Here is a 16,972-nt window from a genome sequence, read left to right on the forward strand (position 1 = left end):
GCTCAAGTATTGAGATTTTAAGTAGAGGAACATAGGACTTGGGTGCAGGAGGAGACCATTCAGCCCTTCGAGTCTGCCCTGCCATTTGATAAGATCATGGTTGGTTTGATTGTGGTCTGAAATCCACTTTTCCTGTCGGTCCCTCTCCAGACCCCTTGCTTTTCTCCCTTGTCGATCAAAAATTTATCCAACTTGACCTCCACTGCTTTCTGGGGAAAAGAATTCCATAGACGAATGACCCTCTGAGTCATATCAATAAAGGGAGCCAGTCCCTTCACTTTATTGATATTTCTAAATTTGGAGCAAGTGGATCGGGTAATACAAGGTGTATGGCAATGCACTGACTGTTTTCTCTGCCTTGAGGGTTTGGGACAATTTAGTGTACTTGCTATTGTAAGGTGCTGTGAACAGAAAACTCCTTTCTGATGAACAATACTAGCTCCTTGTGAGCAGAGAGATTCAAGTTCCTTCATATTATTGATAAATTGACTTGAATATCCTTCCAAAGCTTTAGTAAGTGGTAACTTGCTAAAAATTAAAATGCAATGGACTGTGACTTTGTGTAAATTGTAACTCGCAGTTTGTAGAAGGTGGTTTGAAGCTTTCTGGAAGAGTCAGACTAGGTGAGATTCACTTGAGTAATTTGCAGTACATTGGAACAAGAATAGGCTATTAACCCCTCGAGCCTGCCCCACCATTCAATGGTTGACCTGTGCCTAACGCCATAAACCTGCCATTGTACCTTTTTCAAGATCATTTTAAAGATCTAGGCACCTGAACCCCTAGATCTCTTTGGACATCCACTGTATTTAGCTTCATGCTGCCTGGTAAGATGTGGATTAGTGGAAGAGAAGCCAAGATTCATGATCAAAACAACCAGTGAGAGTGTCACAGCTTGGTATGGCAACTGCTCGGCCCAAGATTGCGAGAAACTACAGAGTGTGGTGAACTCAGTCCAACGCATCACACAAGCTTGCCGCCCACACATTGATTCTGTACATACCTCCCGCTGCCTCAGGAAGGCAGACAGCATTGTCAGAGACCCAGACATCCAGACATAGGAACAGCTGCTTCCCCACAGCTACAAGACTCCTCGACGACTCCCCCTCTGACTGATCTGTTCCCTGTAAGAACACTATTCACAATGCTCTATGCTGCTCTTGCTCATGTATTTGCTTTGTTTGGCACCTTGTTCCGCACTGTAACCAATCACTATTTGTTGATGTACCATTTGTCAATGTACTCTGTTGATTATTCTTTTTGTCTACTATGTACGTGCTGTGTACGTTCCCTTGGCCGCAGGAAAATACTTTCCACTGTACTTCGGTACATGTGACAATCAAATCAAAAATCAAAATCAAAAATATAGTCAGTACACATCCTTTGGTGCCCAGTCTCCCCGTATGCATCTTTATAGAAATGTGAATGAAGAGATTTTGACCAGAAGATGACAAAAGTGACAATGAAAATAAGATGGTCCTGACCTTGAGACAATAGGACTTTGAAGGGCTTTGCCAAGGTGGGAGCCAAATAGAGGTTTGAATATGTTTCAGATCAAAGATGTTCTTTCCTCGTGAGAGCCTTGAAACTGCACAGTGTTATGGCTGAGAGGGGAAATGCGTTCCGACAGCTCTCATCTGGTTCAGCAATCTAGCTGAGCACCCAATGAAATATTTTTGCTTCTAAATGTTGAAAGGTAATTTTGGATAGGAAAGTTTCCTTGACCAAGCAGAGTAACAGAACTAACACTGCTATTGAGACAGTACATTTGTTCCCATCATCTGTTAAGACTGGTTCATTTCCTTAGCACCATTTTCCCTCATTAAAGCTGTCATGATGGTATTTCTGGGCTCCAGTGATGAAGTGCAGTTGCTATGCTAGGGTGCTTTGAACAGAAAATACCATCCTGTCGAACAGCATGAGTTCCTTGTTAGCGGAGGGGTTCGAGTTCCTTTATGTCATTGATAAGTTTACTTGAATATCCTTCCAAAGCTTTAGTTGGAGTGGTAATTTGCTAAAAATGAAAATGTTGACCCATCCAGTTCACCGTTCGTTTGTAAGTGCACACTGTTTGATTCTGTAACCTCGATCAAATCAAGCTTTAGTTTCCTTCTAACTCAACATTGTCTGCCTCATCTTGAACAATGTTCCTCACATTCTCAAGATAAAAGCAGTTTTGTGAAGGCATTCCATGCATACAGTTGGCATGGTAAAGAATGATTGAAAGGAAGCAACCAATCGAAGAAACATTTGGAAACTCAAATGTTCTTTTCTCCGGCTTCAGGCTTTTGCTGTCAGCTCAGGATATCTTTGTCAATGCATGTTAGATTTGGGATCAGCATTTAAAGCTACTAATTCACAGAATTATAAAAAGGCAGAAGAAGGCCATTTGGCCCATTGTGTCTGCAGCCGCTCTCCAAACCAGCATCATGGTTTGATGCCATTCCCTTGCTTTTTCCTCGTACCCCTGCACATCAACAATAAATTGTAAATACCGCAATCCCAATGCACAAATCTTTTGCACGGCTCCATCTAAAACCTGTTGTGTAGTGGACACATTTGGGTCATTCGCACACAAAATACATGATCCAAACTTTAAGAAATTATTTCCGTTGAGGTGCCTTTTATTCTCTGCAACTTGCAAACTTTCTGTTGAGGTGTAATGATGTTTCCCATTTGTGACGTTTTTTGCTTGCCGCCAACACCTGTGTGAATTAAGCATAGCCTGTTGGTGGGGTGCTTTTCTTTTGGTGTAAATTAATATTTCCTTTCACAGTTTCTCTTTTCGAAGTTTTCTGTGATTTACATGGCAGACTTGCCAATGCCTGCGAAAACTAGCTGTTGGTGTGGAGTTGAGAATGTGCCGGATAGAAATGGCTCGGAACATGGCATCAGCCATTTAAAACTGAGATGAGAAATTTCTTCCAAGGCTTGTGAACGTTTGGAATTCTCTGTCCCCGGAGAGCAGTGGAGGCTCAGTCATCGAGTACAGATAGGGTATTGGCGAACTGAAGTTGAGATAAGAGAAGCATTTTCAGGACGGCAATCTGTAACTAGTGGAATATGTCACAGCATCCGGGGTTAGCCCAGCCCCACTTGAGTCACATCACTGGTGAAATTAGATTTTGTATTCATTCTCATAGCTCTGGTTGAGTTAAATTGACTAGAAACCAGTAAATATAAACACAAGTAACCTTTTATTATTAAGTCTTCTATAATAGGAGAAAAATACAACTGGGTATCAACTATCTGACCCCCCCCCCCCCCCCCCCCCCGCCCAACTCACCTCGCCCTCTCTCTCTCTCTCTATATCTATATCTATATCTATATATACACACATCACAAAGGGAAGGGTGGTGGAAAGGGAAGATCAATAATAAAATAAAAGATTAAGGATCATTGATTCAGATGGATGACTTTTTAAAACATAAATTTGGAGTACCCTGATGCACGATCAATTATTGTGAAAGGGAGATTAGAGAATAATCGAAGGCTTTATTCTCCAGCAGCTCGTAACAGAAAATGGCTGCAGCCGGGGATGAACACCTCTTTATACCATCCACTGGGCGGAGCCAGCAGACAGGGATTTACCCCCGTATCTCTAATACAGTAGTACCTCCAACACAGGTACCGTAATACATATAATACGGTCTACCACATACTCAATTCATTGTTTCCAATTAATGGCAAATTAGCGTGGCCAATCCACCTACTCTGCGTATCTTTGTGTTGTGGGAATGAGACCCATGCAGATACGAGGAGAATGTGCAAACTCCACATGGGAAGTGACCCAGAGCCGGGATCGAACCTGGGGCCTCAGTGCCATCGACAGATGGATGTCTTCTAGTTAGTTTCTTTCTGAAGGTTAGGGCTTCAGTTGGGTACTTGATTTTCGCTGCAGACTCACAGAGACAGCAGGCACTTGCAGCAGAGAGAGAGGTAACAAAGCTCATCTTCCTTCTAGGGTCCAGGGGCTTCTGGCAGGAACCAATCGCTGACTGTTGTCAGGCAGAACCTGCCAGTTTCCAGTTAGGCAATTGAACCAACTTCTTCTAAAGCGGGTTTCTCCGATTCACTCGGTGCCGACGAGTCTGACTTCTCTTGTTCAAAACAAGACCCCGGGAACACCATGTCCTGGCACGCACTCTTCTTCTGAAAGGTGCATCCCGATTATGGGTCCACTGACCAGAACTAATAAATTAAATAGGACCAAAGGAAATAAACAGGAAGGACTCTTACACTTGTATTTCCCATGTTCTCATCTGTATCATCATACAGCCACTCTGCTAATTTATCGCGTCCTGATTTTCTACCTTAATTGCCCTACGCACTCAGCAGCTGTTCATACTGGTGTTCCATATGATTCCAAAATATTTCTGTCCAACCTGTGCTAATTTCTAAAAGGAAATTCTTGTGCACTTCAGAATTAACTTGGGAGTTCTGCAGAATTAACTCAGGAATTCTGCAGAATTAACTTCTCAGGAATTGTGCAGTACTGGGGTCGCTCAACTCCACGAAAGTGGCTGGTTTAGCACAGGGCTAAATAGCTGGCTTTTAAAGTAGACCAAGGCAGGCCAGCAGCAAAGTTCAATTCCCGTACCTGCCTCCCCGAACAGGCGCCGGAAAGTGGCGACTCGGGGCTTTTCACAGTAACTTCATTGACAATTGCCTACTTGTGACAATAAGTGATTTTCATTTCATTTCATTTTTTTTCTTCACAAAATGTGGTGACACTTGCAGATGATAAAACGTCACGTGATCGAACCTTGAGGAAATAGTCCAGTCGGAAATTGCAACCTAAGTTGACCATCTTAATTTTTAGTTACAATACAGGTGGTAATGTTGATACCAGATCAGTCTGTCTTTGATTCATAAATCTAGAGCATCTTTCGTCTAATTAAGCTCAAGTACATAACTGATGCCGGTAAGAGGTTTATTTGCAAGCTGTGCCCCTTTTAGTTTTACATGACTTTGGCAATGTTGCACTGCCAGCAAAGCTTGCTGTCCTGGGTCTTGGAGTCAGTGATACTGAAATGTTATAGGCTCTGAATATAAATTTGGCTTCACTTGATGGAGGTGTACTGAAGGAAACTTGTGCTATTAATAAATCTCCTGCACTTGGACAGCAGATAGAACCCTCTCTTCCTCACCATCCAGTCCCCAGTTCATGAATCATTGAATCATAGATTAGATGAAAAGTGGAACAATTTTTGTTTGTTTGCTGTAACATTAGAAAAATGTATTCCTTGCCAGACATCAATTTGGGTTTTTAGTCATTTTAAATTTTCTGTGACCTTCTTACAGCGAATGTGTATAAGCTTATTAAACACCATTTAATCACCTCTTTAATAAAGATTCATTATAACGGTGATAGGTACATTTAAAGCAAGTGCCTTTCAGAAAAATATAAATGGCTGCATTGATGCTAGCTTGTGAGAGTAAATTAGGGAAAGTGCTATTTGCCACAAGCATGCAATGATCAAGGTTGCAGCCTTCTGTTACATAGAAACATAGAGAATAGGAGCAGGATGAGGCCATTCGGCCCCTTGAGCCTGACCCGCCATTCACGATGATCATGGATAATCATCCAGCTTAATAGTCTGATCTTGCCTTCTCCTCTTTCCCCCTCCCCCCACCCCCAAATCACCAGGTACATCTTTCTTGCATCATCCATGTCTAATCCTGTTAGAATTTTATAGGTGACTATGACATCCCGCCCTAATTCTTCTGCACTTGAGTGTATACAATCTTAGTCAGTTCAATCTCCCCTTGTGTACGTCAGTCCTGCCATCCCAGGAATCAGTCTGGTAAACTTTCTCTTTACTCTAGCAAGAGCATCCTTCCTCAGATTAGGAGACCAAAACTGCATACTCTATTCCAGGTGTGGCGCACTAAGGCCCTGTATAATTGCAGCAAGACATACCTGCTTCTGTACGCGAATCCTTTCGCTATGAAAGCAACATGCCATTAACCACCTGCTGCACTTGCATGCTTACCTTCAGTGACTGAAGTACGAGGACACCCAGGTCTCGCTGCACATTCACCTCTCCTAATTTCTGGCCGTTCAGATGATAGAACATAGAACATTACAGCGCAGTACGGGCCCTTCGGCCCTCGATGTTGCGCCAACCCGTGAAACCCGTGATAATTGCCTTCCTATTTATTTGCTACCAAAGTGGAGAACCTCGCATTTGTCCAAATTATACTGCATCTGCTATTTGCTTACCCACTCACTGAACCTGTCTAAATCACACTGCAGCATCTCTGCAGCTTGCCCTCCCACCCAGCTTTTTGTCATCTTCAAATTTGGAGATAGCGCATTAAATTCCCTAATACAAATCATTTATATATTGTGATGAATGTCAGAATTTCAGAAATATTGTATTATAGGTATTTGGTGCCATAAGGGTTAAAAGCCTGGGGTTAATGTGTATGACTGCTGCAGTAGTGTTTTTAAAAGAATCCTGGTTTGAAAGGTTTTGGGAGCCAGAGGTGCAATTAAGGCACGGTAAAAAGCTTGGGCTAATGAAATTGTGTTTGGATTAAGGGGAATCCCTGTGAAGTTCATTAAATTTCAGTTTGTGAAATACCTCGTAGAGGTACTGGAGCGGTTCGGGCTTGGAACAGGGTTCACCGCTTGGGTAAAGCTCCTATACAACGCTCCCATGGCGAGCGTACGGACCAACAATACCAACTCCCAATACTTCCAGCTGCACAGGGGCACCAGACAAGGATGCCCACTGTCCCTGCTGCTGTTCGCACTAGCAATCGAACCGCTAGCAATCGCGCTCGGGGCAGCAAAAAATTGGAGGGGGATCCGAAGGGGAGGCAGAGCGCACAGAGTCTCACTCTATGCAGATGATCTGCTCCTCTAGAGGGGCTGCCGTTCAAACAAGCCCGACATAAATTCCGCTACCTGGGGATCCAAATAGCCCATGACTGGAAAGGGATCCACAAATGGAACCTCACCAGCCTGACGGAGGAAGTTAAAAAGGACCTGCAAAGATGGAACACACTCCCGCTCTCCCTCGCGGGGAGAGTCCAGACGATCAAAATGAACGTACTGCCCAGGTTCCTCTTCCTGTTTAGATCCATTCCGATCTACATCCCCAAGGCCGCCTTCAAAGTGCTGGACAAACTTATCATGGTGTTTGTATGGGGGGGGGGGGGGAAATGCTAGGATCCCAAAGAAGGTCGTACAAAAAACAAAATCCGGGGGGGGGCTAGCCCTCCCGAATCTACAATTCTACCGCTGGGCGGCAACAGCCGAGCGAGTAAGGGGATGGATCCAGGAGCCAGAGGCCGAGTGGGTGCATACGGAGGAGGCCTCCTGCATGGGGACCTCCCTCCGGGCCCTCGCCACGGCAGCACTCCCATCCCCACCCAAAAAACACTCCAGCAGCCCAGTGGTGACAGCCACCCTCCAATCCTGGAACCAACTGCGGCAGCAATTTGGCCTGACCAAAATGTCGGACAAGGCTCCCATCTGCAACAACCATAGGTTCACACCAGCACTGACTGACGCCATCTTCAAAAGGTGGAGACAGGACGGGGGGACACTGACAATCAGGGACCTATACACGGACGACAGGATCGCAACACTGGACGAACTGACAGAGAAATTTCGGCTAGCTGGGGGGAACGAGCTGCGGTACCTCCAGCTCAAAAACTTCCTACGAAAGGAGACAAGGACGTACCCACAACCGCCACGACAGACACTACTGGAAGACCTAATGGACGCAAGTACCCTAGAGAAAGGGAACTGTAGCGACTTGTATGACCGACTGGTAGAAAGGGACGACACCGTACTGGACGCAACAAGAAGGAAATGGGAGGACGACCTGGGGATGGAGATAGGGTGGGGACTCTGGAGCGAAGCACTACATAGGGTCAACTCCACCTCCACGTGCGCAAGGCTCAGCCTGACGCAACTAAAAGTGGTACATAGAGCCCACTTAACAAGAAACCGTATGAGCAGGTTCTTCCCGGAGGTGGAGGACAGATGCGAACGGTGCCAAAGAGGCCCGGCCAACCACGCCCACATGTTCTGGTCTTGCCCCAGACTGGTGGAGTACTGGACAGCCTTCTTCGAGGCTATGTCCAAAGTGGTGGGGGTGAGGGTGGAGCCATGCCCGATAGTGGCGGTCTTCGGGGTTTCAGACCAGCCAGATCTATTCCTGGGGAGGAGGGCGGACGCCCTTGCCTTTGCCTCCCTGATCGCCCGCCGTAGAATCCTGTTTGGCTGGCGGTCAGCAGCACCGCCCAGAGCAGCAGACTGGCTGTCCGACCTCTCGGAATCTCTCCAAATGGAGAAAATCAAATTCGCCATCCGAGGGTCGGACGACGGCTTCCACAGAACGTGGGAGCCATTCATTCAACTGTTCCGGGACCTATTTGGGGCCAACGTACAAGAGGAAGAATAGTCGGGTGGCCAAGAATCAGGGGAAAATGGATGGGAATCCGGGGGGGGGGGGGGGGGGGGGGGGGGAGAGAATGTAAAATATGTATGCCGGCTAAAGGGGGGAGGCCACAGTTAGTATTACGAAGATGCTTACCTGTAAATATATATTGTAATTTTTGCGTGTTCTTTTTTTTTATTTTTAAAAAATTTGTTTATTTTTTTTTTCTCTTCTCTCTCTCTAACAATTTGTGATTTGTTCAATATAAAACATGAAAACTGAATAAAAAACATTTATAAAAAAAAAATTTCAGTTTGTAAGATGTAATTGGAGGGGAGAAGGTGCCAACATTTTGCAGAAAAACAGTGTTAGTTGGATTTTAGATTGAGATGTAAGCACAAGTCAAGCGTCTGCTCTCACTGCAGTTCAGTTAAAAAGATGTGTCTGTAGACAGATTAGTAGTTTCTTTCCAAGCAGTTCAAAATTGTGATTGCAAGGTGAGCTGAAACAAGATGAGAAGTAGCTTCTGAAGAAATACGGCCAGAGTTTCTGCATGGTTCTGCCAGGAGTGAGGTCAGTTTTGTTTTTAAAGCAGTCAAAAGATTGCTCACTCTCAAAGTAGTGTCCAGATATCTCTGTACAGCAAGCATTTCTGAGTGCTAACTGTACTTGAAAGTGGATTGAGAGCTGAGGTGGTTTTGTTTTGTTGGTGGACTGGAAATGGAGATAGTAATTAGGGTTATTGTGACACTATTGATTAGCAATTTGCACTTTTCCTTCAATGTACAGTTGCAAGCCCTCGTGTGGGAGACAAAAAGTGCTGGCAAAATACTACAGGACACAAATGGTTCCTGTTTACCCCTTTGGGTAGGAACGTAACCTTTGTCACAACTTCAATTCTCGTCTACAAATTGTGGCGGAAAAGCCCAGTTCAGTGTCAGCCTCTGGTCTGTCAGAAGCACCCTCGCCGATCCATTGTAGGATGGCAAATATCATTGTGGGCAATCCCCTACAAAATACCAGATGCTAAAATTGTTCACCATTAATCATACAACAACTAATCATGTCCTCTTGGAACTAATCGTTCCCCAGCCTGTGTACACAGATTTCACTTGCCCTGAATGGGGAGAATTGTGATGTTTCTTCATACACTGGATGTAGAATGGCACAGCTGAAAGAAGAGAATGTCGCCTCGGTATCTCAATAGCACATTGACTCCTGAGTACACGTGGGGAAGTAAATGATACATTTGCCTCTTGCAGGTTTAAAGTGTAAGGGCCAAGGAAAGCTGCTGGGGTGCCACAGAAGTTAACAGAGGAACATCAATGAGCACATCAAGCTTGGAGCTGCCAAATTAATCTCGCCGTACTCTCTTCATGTTGTCGTTTCATTGCCTCGAGTGTCGGTCTACTTTTTCCTGCAAAGGTGCACTAGCTGCCTCGATGCCTTTTGTGGAAAAGCATTCGGAGGTTTCGGTAATGCTGTGTGCGTGCATTTATCCTCTAGCCACTTATCTCCTCTCTTTGCAAATCTTAACTGGATTCTTGGGCACTTTTTAGCTGGAGGCTGTTTTTTCCCATTTATCTTCGTGAAGCCTTTCCCAATTAAAAAAAAATGAATTCCACTATGCTCCAGTGAATGTAGCCTCATTATCTGATGCATCATTAACCCTAGTTTCAAAGGAATGCATAGGCATAGAACAGACCATTTGGCCCAACCTCTGGCAATCGTTATTCTCTAGACGAGCAATTGTGTTTACCCTTCCTCTTCCAATATTCCTCTTCCTTCATCTATCTAACCAATCAAATCTTGAATCTTAGCATGGATTCTGCATGAGTCACTGACCCTCAAAGTGAATTCTACATCCATGTAACTCTACCTAAGGACGTTTCTCTTGTCCTCAGTTGAAATCTGTTCAATATTGTGTCAATGGGCATCAATGTTGCTTCAATCTATTCTGTCCCATCTTTCCACAATTTAACAAAACATTGGCCTGTAATTCTTCAGGAGGATTAAAGAAAAAACTCAATTATTCACATTTTGTACTTGCAGTTCCTCATGGGCAGTATCATATTGAATCTGGGGTGTGCCCTTAGGTATAGATATCACTTCCATAATGTAGAGCCCAGGACTGCACCCTGTACTCTGACTGAGGGCTGATTAATTATTGTGGTAAAACTTACAATTCTATTTGCATCTTTTAAACTAGATCAAAGAGCCTTTAATCCAGTGCCCACAAGTCCCCCTGTTCGCTCTTGCATAGTATCGAGTTGAGTTCTGCTTACAGCATAATTCCTGCTGTTTTTAACCAAAATGGATCACCTTGTGTTGATGATGATTTAATAATAAGAATCGTTTATTGGCACAAGTAGGCTTCGAGGGAGTTCCTGTGAAAAGCCCCTAGTCGCCACATTCCCTCGCCTGTTCGAGGAGGCCAGTACGGGAATTGAAACCCCGCTGCTGGCCTTAAAACATAGAACATAGAACAGTACAGCACAGAACAGGCCCTTCGGCCCTCGATGTTGTGCCGAGCAATGATCACCCTACTCAAACCCACGTATCCACCCTATACCCATAACCCAACAACCCCCCCCCCCCTTAACCTTACTTTTTAGGACACTATGGGCAATTTAGCATGGCCAATCCACCTAACCCGCACATCTTTGGACTGTGGGAGGAAACCGGAGCACCCGGAGGAAACCCACGCACACACGGGGAGGACGTGCAGACTCCTCACGGACAGTGACCCAGCCGGGAATCGAACCCGGGACCCTGGAGCTGTGAAGCATTTATGCTACCGTGCTGCCCCCTCGTTCGTCAAAACAAGGCAGCTGTTTAGCCCACTGTGCTAAACCAGTCCCTTGATTATGTAATTCAACCTGCCATTTGTCCACCAATTCCCATTCCTTTGCAGTTTCCTTAGGTCTTTTAAAGAATTACTTGTACCCTTATTTTTTATATCTGTAAACTTTGATGGCAACCCTTTTGACTTGTGTATCTAAATCGTTGTTGCACAGAGTAAATAGAAACAGATCCAGAACAGTGACCATATGGGCACCACTTCACTGTCACGGGGTCAAAACACTGTGGACCCCATTCTTCCTTGCACTGTAGGTATACCTGCAACAATTCAAGAAGGTAGCTCACCACTGCCCTCTTAAGGCCAAATAGGCATTAACAACGCATGTTGACTTTGCCAGTGATGCTTTCATCCCTTAAAAGAATACGAAAAACACTCTGGAATTTTTGGCCTTGACTCTTGCTCTCCTTCCTTCTAATCAATTTTTAATCTAGTTTCCTAAGATTCCCCTAATTCCACATCCCTTGATGTTCTCTAGTAATCTTCTGTGGCCCCTGTCGAAGGCTTTTCTCAAAACCACATCCACTGCATTTCCTCCATCTCCTTCAAATGTTTGCCAAATCCAGTCATCTCTTTCTAAATTTGTGATGGCTATTTTTCTCTTTTTTGATAGGTGTGGGAATTTCAACTTTAATTGGGAAGTGAATTGAGCCTTTTCTGGGGACACTGCAACTTCGGAGGAGAGATTCCCCTCGGGCTCTGGAGCTTTATCATCCTTTAAGATAACTTGAGCTGTATCACACATTGCACTTTTGCCCACTTCACGGTTTGCTGCTGCCCCCTTGATACCCATCTTTTTTTTTCTTTTTAAAGATTTTAGAGTGCCCAATTCATTTTTATTTCCAATTAAGGGGCAATTTAGCGTGGCCAATCCACCTAGCCTGCGCATCTTTTGGGTTGTGGGGGTGAAACCCACGCAAACACGGGGAGAATGTGCAAACTCCACACGGACAGTGACCCAGAGCCAGGATCGAACCTGGACCTTGGCGCCCTGAGGCAACAGGGCTAACCCAGTGTGCCACTGTGCTGCGCTCTGATACCCACCTTGATTTGAAGGCTGATGCAAAGCAGGTAGCCGCACACCTCAGTCCTTGCATAGGCCTCTTAACATACTGCTTCAGGAAGGAGTCTTGTATACACTGCGAAAATTACGCTCCCTTTACATCTCTTGTACAAACGCAGTAAATTAATAATTTAAATCTCACTGGGTGAGGTTTTCCTAAATTTGTTAACCTGGCGGAATCCCTCAATTTACTGCCCAGTTGAGGTAACTCCAAAATTGTCACGCCTGGGTGAGGGGGGATCAACGGGCTGCTTTTCTTTATTCAACCACCTTTGTTGGTCACAACAAGATTAATCTAAAAAGGATCCCTCCCTTCGCAGATTTTGTTTCCCAGTCCCAATATTTGTTTTAAAAGGAACCAATTTCACGGAGCCAAGGGCCCGGGTTCGATCCCGGCCCCGGGTCAGTCACTGTCCGTGTGGAGGTTGCAATTCTCCCTGAGTCTGTGTGGGTCTCACCCCCACAACCCAAAAATTTGCAAGGGTAGGTAGATTGGCCATACTAAAATTGCCCCTTAATTGGTTAAAAAAAAAAATTGGGTCGTTTAAATTTTGAAAAAAAATAAAGGAGCCAATTTAACCAGGCTTTCTTGTGTTAATGATAGTCCGTTTATTGGCTACTAAAGGCAAAACATGATAACTCTCATGCGTTCGTACATATTAGAACTGAGATTTGAGTCCTAAGTAAGTTTTTAAAAAGGGGCACGCGGTAGTCCTTGACTCATGAGGAGTAGATGATTGGGTTCCACAGCTGTTGCGATTCAAGATTCCGGTAGCACTGACTTCATTGGGCGAGTAGTCAGTTCAGATTTCTGGTGTTCTGCAGCTTGGCGAAGAAGCCTCTCTTGTGGTTTCAACTGTGGTCTTTGCTAACTTGGCTTACTTCAGAGAGAGAACTGTCGATATACCTGCCAAAAGCTTTTGCAGGGGTGCTGCTTCTGGCTTTCTCTTTGGTGTCACCATTTGCTGGCACCCCAACATCGGTTCTCACACGGGCAGTGTTTCAGCTGGCTTTTATCCCAGTCTGTCATTCCATTTTTAAAAAAAACCTCACCTGTCTTATTCGACGTTCAATATTTCCAGACCTAATTTGGTCTATTTCCTTCCTTATTATGGCAATGTACTGAGCCTTTATCTTGAGTTCCAGCTCACCAATCTTCAATTTGATATAGGCGCGATCCCCGCCACGTTGTTGTCCACAATAATCATCCTGACAGCATATGGTCCTTTTATTTCTTTTAATAAATTGAGTACCCAATTCTTTTTTCCAATTAAGGGACAATTTAGTGTGGCCAATTCACCTACCCTGCACATTTTTCGGTTGTGGGGGTGAAACCCATGCAGACACGGGGAGAATGTGCAAACTCCACAAGGACAGGGGACCGAGATCGAACTCGGGTCCTTGGTGTTGTGAGGCAGCAGTGCTAACCACCGTGCCACCCCCTGGTCCCTTTATTTTCAGACCAGTATTGACACTTTGCCGCTTATCCTTTCTGTACCCCACTAAATGTACCCCAATACATTTTTTTGTGTCATTTCCACCCAGAGTTTTGTTGTGAGGTCTTGCAACTTGCCTTTCTGCACAAGATTCATCTGGTTTCTCTGGTTTAACACTCAATCTGCATGTCACGATTGGTGCATTTTAACCTTCCTTTCTCATGGTTTTTGTCTTGAGGTACCATCCATATTTACTTGAGTCTGTATATTACCAGACCATTTGATTTTATTCCTTTCTCCATCTCCCCCTCTGGCTAAATTTGTTTCCTGCATTGATATTCTGCATCTATATTGGACATCCTTGATGGATTTAAAGTCCTTTCTATAATGAAGCCCCAAAACAAGATTGCTTTGTGGCCTACCCATTTCCTATCTCTGCTCCTGTACACAATTTACTAAATCTAAACTCTCTTCATGCTTTTAAAAATTGCACCTTCAAAGAATTTTGCACCCAAGGTCTGTATACGTTAAAAAAAATTTAAAGTATACAATTTCTTTTTTCCAAATTAAGGGGCAATTTAGCATGGCCAATCCACCTACCCTGTACACCTTTGGATTGTGGGGTGAAACCCACGTAGACACGGGAGAATGTGCAAACTCCACACGGACAGTGACCCAGGACCGGAATCGAACCCGGGTCCACGCCTCGTAAGACAGCAATGCTAACCACTGCGGTACCGTGCCGTTGATCTGTTATACATTAACATTGAGATTAGATGCTCATTTCTAGTTTTTCCCCTTGTGGATTGTGTTACCTCATTCTTTTCCCCGGCAAGATCTTCTGTCTCCTCCAGTTCCATGAGGTTGTTTGCACTAACGGTCTTTTATTTCTGCTGCTTGTCAAACCACCTATTTTTGAGGTCAGTAGCAAATTCCAGCACTGTGCTCTTTGCTTACCAAGCTGTTTCAGTCCAGCTGCAACACGAGCATTAACCTGATGATGTGGAAAATTCCCCAGGTTTATCCTGTTCACGAAAGCAGGGCAAAGCGTATCTGGCCAATTACCATCCCATCAGTCCACTTGTTGAGACTCTTAACTAATGCAACAGAAGATGGTTGTGGGTGTCAGGCGTCAATCGTTTTGGCTCCGGAACATCACTGGAGGAGTTTCTGAGGCCCAAACGTTTTCTGCTGCTTCATCAATAACAGTCTCTCCAAGTTCCAACCGTTTGCTGATGATTGCACAGCGTTCAGAATAATTTGTGACTTGTTGTGAATAATTTCAGAATAATTACTGAATCAGTTCATGTCGACATGAACCAAGAACTGGACCAAATTCAGGTTTGGGCTGATAAGTGGCAAGTAATACTCATGCCACACAAGTGGACACAAGTGGTAGACAATGACCATCTCCAGCCAATCAATTCCCCATCACATTGAAATGGCATTACTATCACTCGATCCCCAACCACATGTATCTTTGGTGACTGGAACGACTATATAAGGTCTGTGGCTACAAGAGGTCAAACGCTGGGAATTCTGTGGCAGGTAACTCACCATCTGATTGGCCACCATCACCATCCTGGTCACCATCTACAAGGTACAGCCCAGGAGTATGATGGATACTGTCCATGGGTGTGTGCAGCTCTAAAAACGTTAAAGAAATTCAAGGCCATCCAGGCTGCAACAGTATGTTTGATCAGGGCCTCTTCCACTACCTAACTTTCTCCATCACCGACGCACATTGGTAGTGGTGCACTGCAACGACTTGCTCAGCACCTTTTCAAACTCATGACACTTATCATCTTGAAAGATAAGGTCAGCAGACATGTGGGAATGCAATTACCTGCAAGTTCTCCTTAAACCACACACCATTTTATTTGGAACTATATTGCCTTCCTTCAGTGTCGCTGGGTCAGAATCTTGCAACTTTCTCCCTAATAGCGCTGTGGATGTACCTGCACCAGATAGACTGTAGCAATTGAAGAAGCTGACTCACCAACATCTCAACAGCATTTAGGGATGGGCAACAAATGCTGGTCTTGCCATTGATGCTTCCACATCATGAAAGGAATTTTTTAAAAGTTACTTCTCAGTGGACCAGCACTGACTGCTGGACTACATACACCTCTTTCAAGTTTCCCTCCAATCCAAGCAGGCACACACTAACCCTAACCCTTTGTCTGCAAGCTTTCCATCCAGGTTGCACAACTCTTGTGCACCATGTACCTGACTTTTTTGTGCAGCAAGCCTCTAATGGGACACTTTCTTTCAACATCTTCTGAAAATTCATACACACCACATTGTGTCCCCTTATAATTGTTCATTTGAAGAAAAACTCTAAATTTGGCAAACATGACTCCTTCAACAAACTGAAACTGGTTCACCTAGGAACAGGAGGTGGCCATTCAGCCCCTCGCGCCTGCCCTGCCATTAAGTGATACCATGTCTGATCTGTCACCTAACTCCATATACCTGCCTTCGGCCCATATCCCTTTAATATTTTTGATTAACAAAATCCTATCTATCTCGGATTGAATTTTAAAAAAATTTTGCATATCCAATGGGGCAATTTAGCGTGTTCAATCCACCTACCTTGCACATCTTTGGGTTGTGGTTGCGAACCCACGGGGAGAATGTGCAAACTGCACACGGACAGTGACCCAGAACCTGGGACCTCGGCGCCGTGAGACTGCAGTGCTACCACTGTGCTGCCCCCCAGATTTAAAATTAACAACTGATCTAGCTTCAACTGCTGTTTGCGGGAGAGAGTTCCAAACCTCTACCACCCTTTGTGTGAAGAAGTTCTTCCTAACATCTCTCCAGAACGGTCTGGCCCTAGGTTTTACTGTTTCCCCCGAGTTTTAGAATCTCCAACCAGTAGAAATAGTTTCTTTTTATCTACCCTGTCTTTCCCTGTTGATATCTTGAATGCTTTGATCAGATCACCCCATAATTCCTCTAAATTCTGGTGAAAACTGTTCTAATTTGAGTAATCTCTCCTCATGACTTAACCCCTGTAATCCAGCTATTATGCATGTAAACCTATGTTGCACTTCCTCCAAGCCCAACATAAGCCTTCCTGAGGTGTGGGTGTGAGCATTTCTGGGCAGTGTTCCAAGTGGGGTCTAACCAGGGTTGTGTGTAGTTGCAGCAGATCCCCAGTGTCTTTATATTTCAATCCTCTAGACATAAAAGCCAGCATTCCATTTGG

At 44.6% G+C, this 16,972-nt stretch overlaps 1 protein-coding gene across 3 annotated transcripts in view; it reads left to right on the forward strand.

Moving 5' to 3' along the window:
• The window catches only part of inpp5f (inositol polyphosphate-5-phosphatase F), a 260,938-nt gene that overhangs the window by 162,796 nt on the left and 81,170 nt on the right, over window positions 1–16,972 (forward strand). The gene's annotated exons all lie outside the window — the stretch shown is intronic.

This window comes from Scyliorhinus canicula, chromosome 16 (assembly GCF_902713615.1).
Source record: "Scyliorhinus canicula chromosome 16, sScyCan1.1, whole genome shotgun sequence".
Taxonomy (NCBI): Eukaryota; Metazoa; Chordata; class Chondrichthyes; order Carcharhiniformes; family Scyliorhinidae; genus Scyliorhinus; species Scyliorhinus canicula.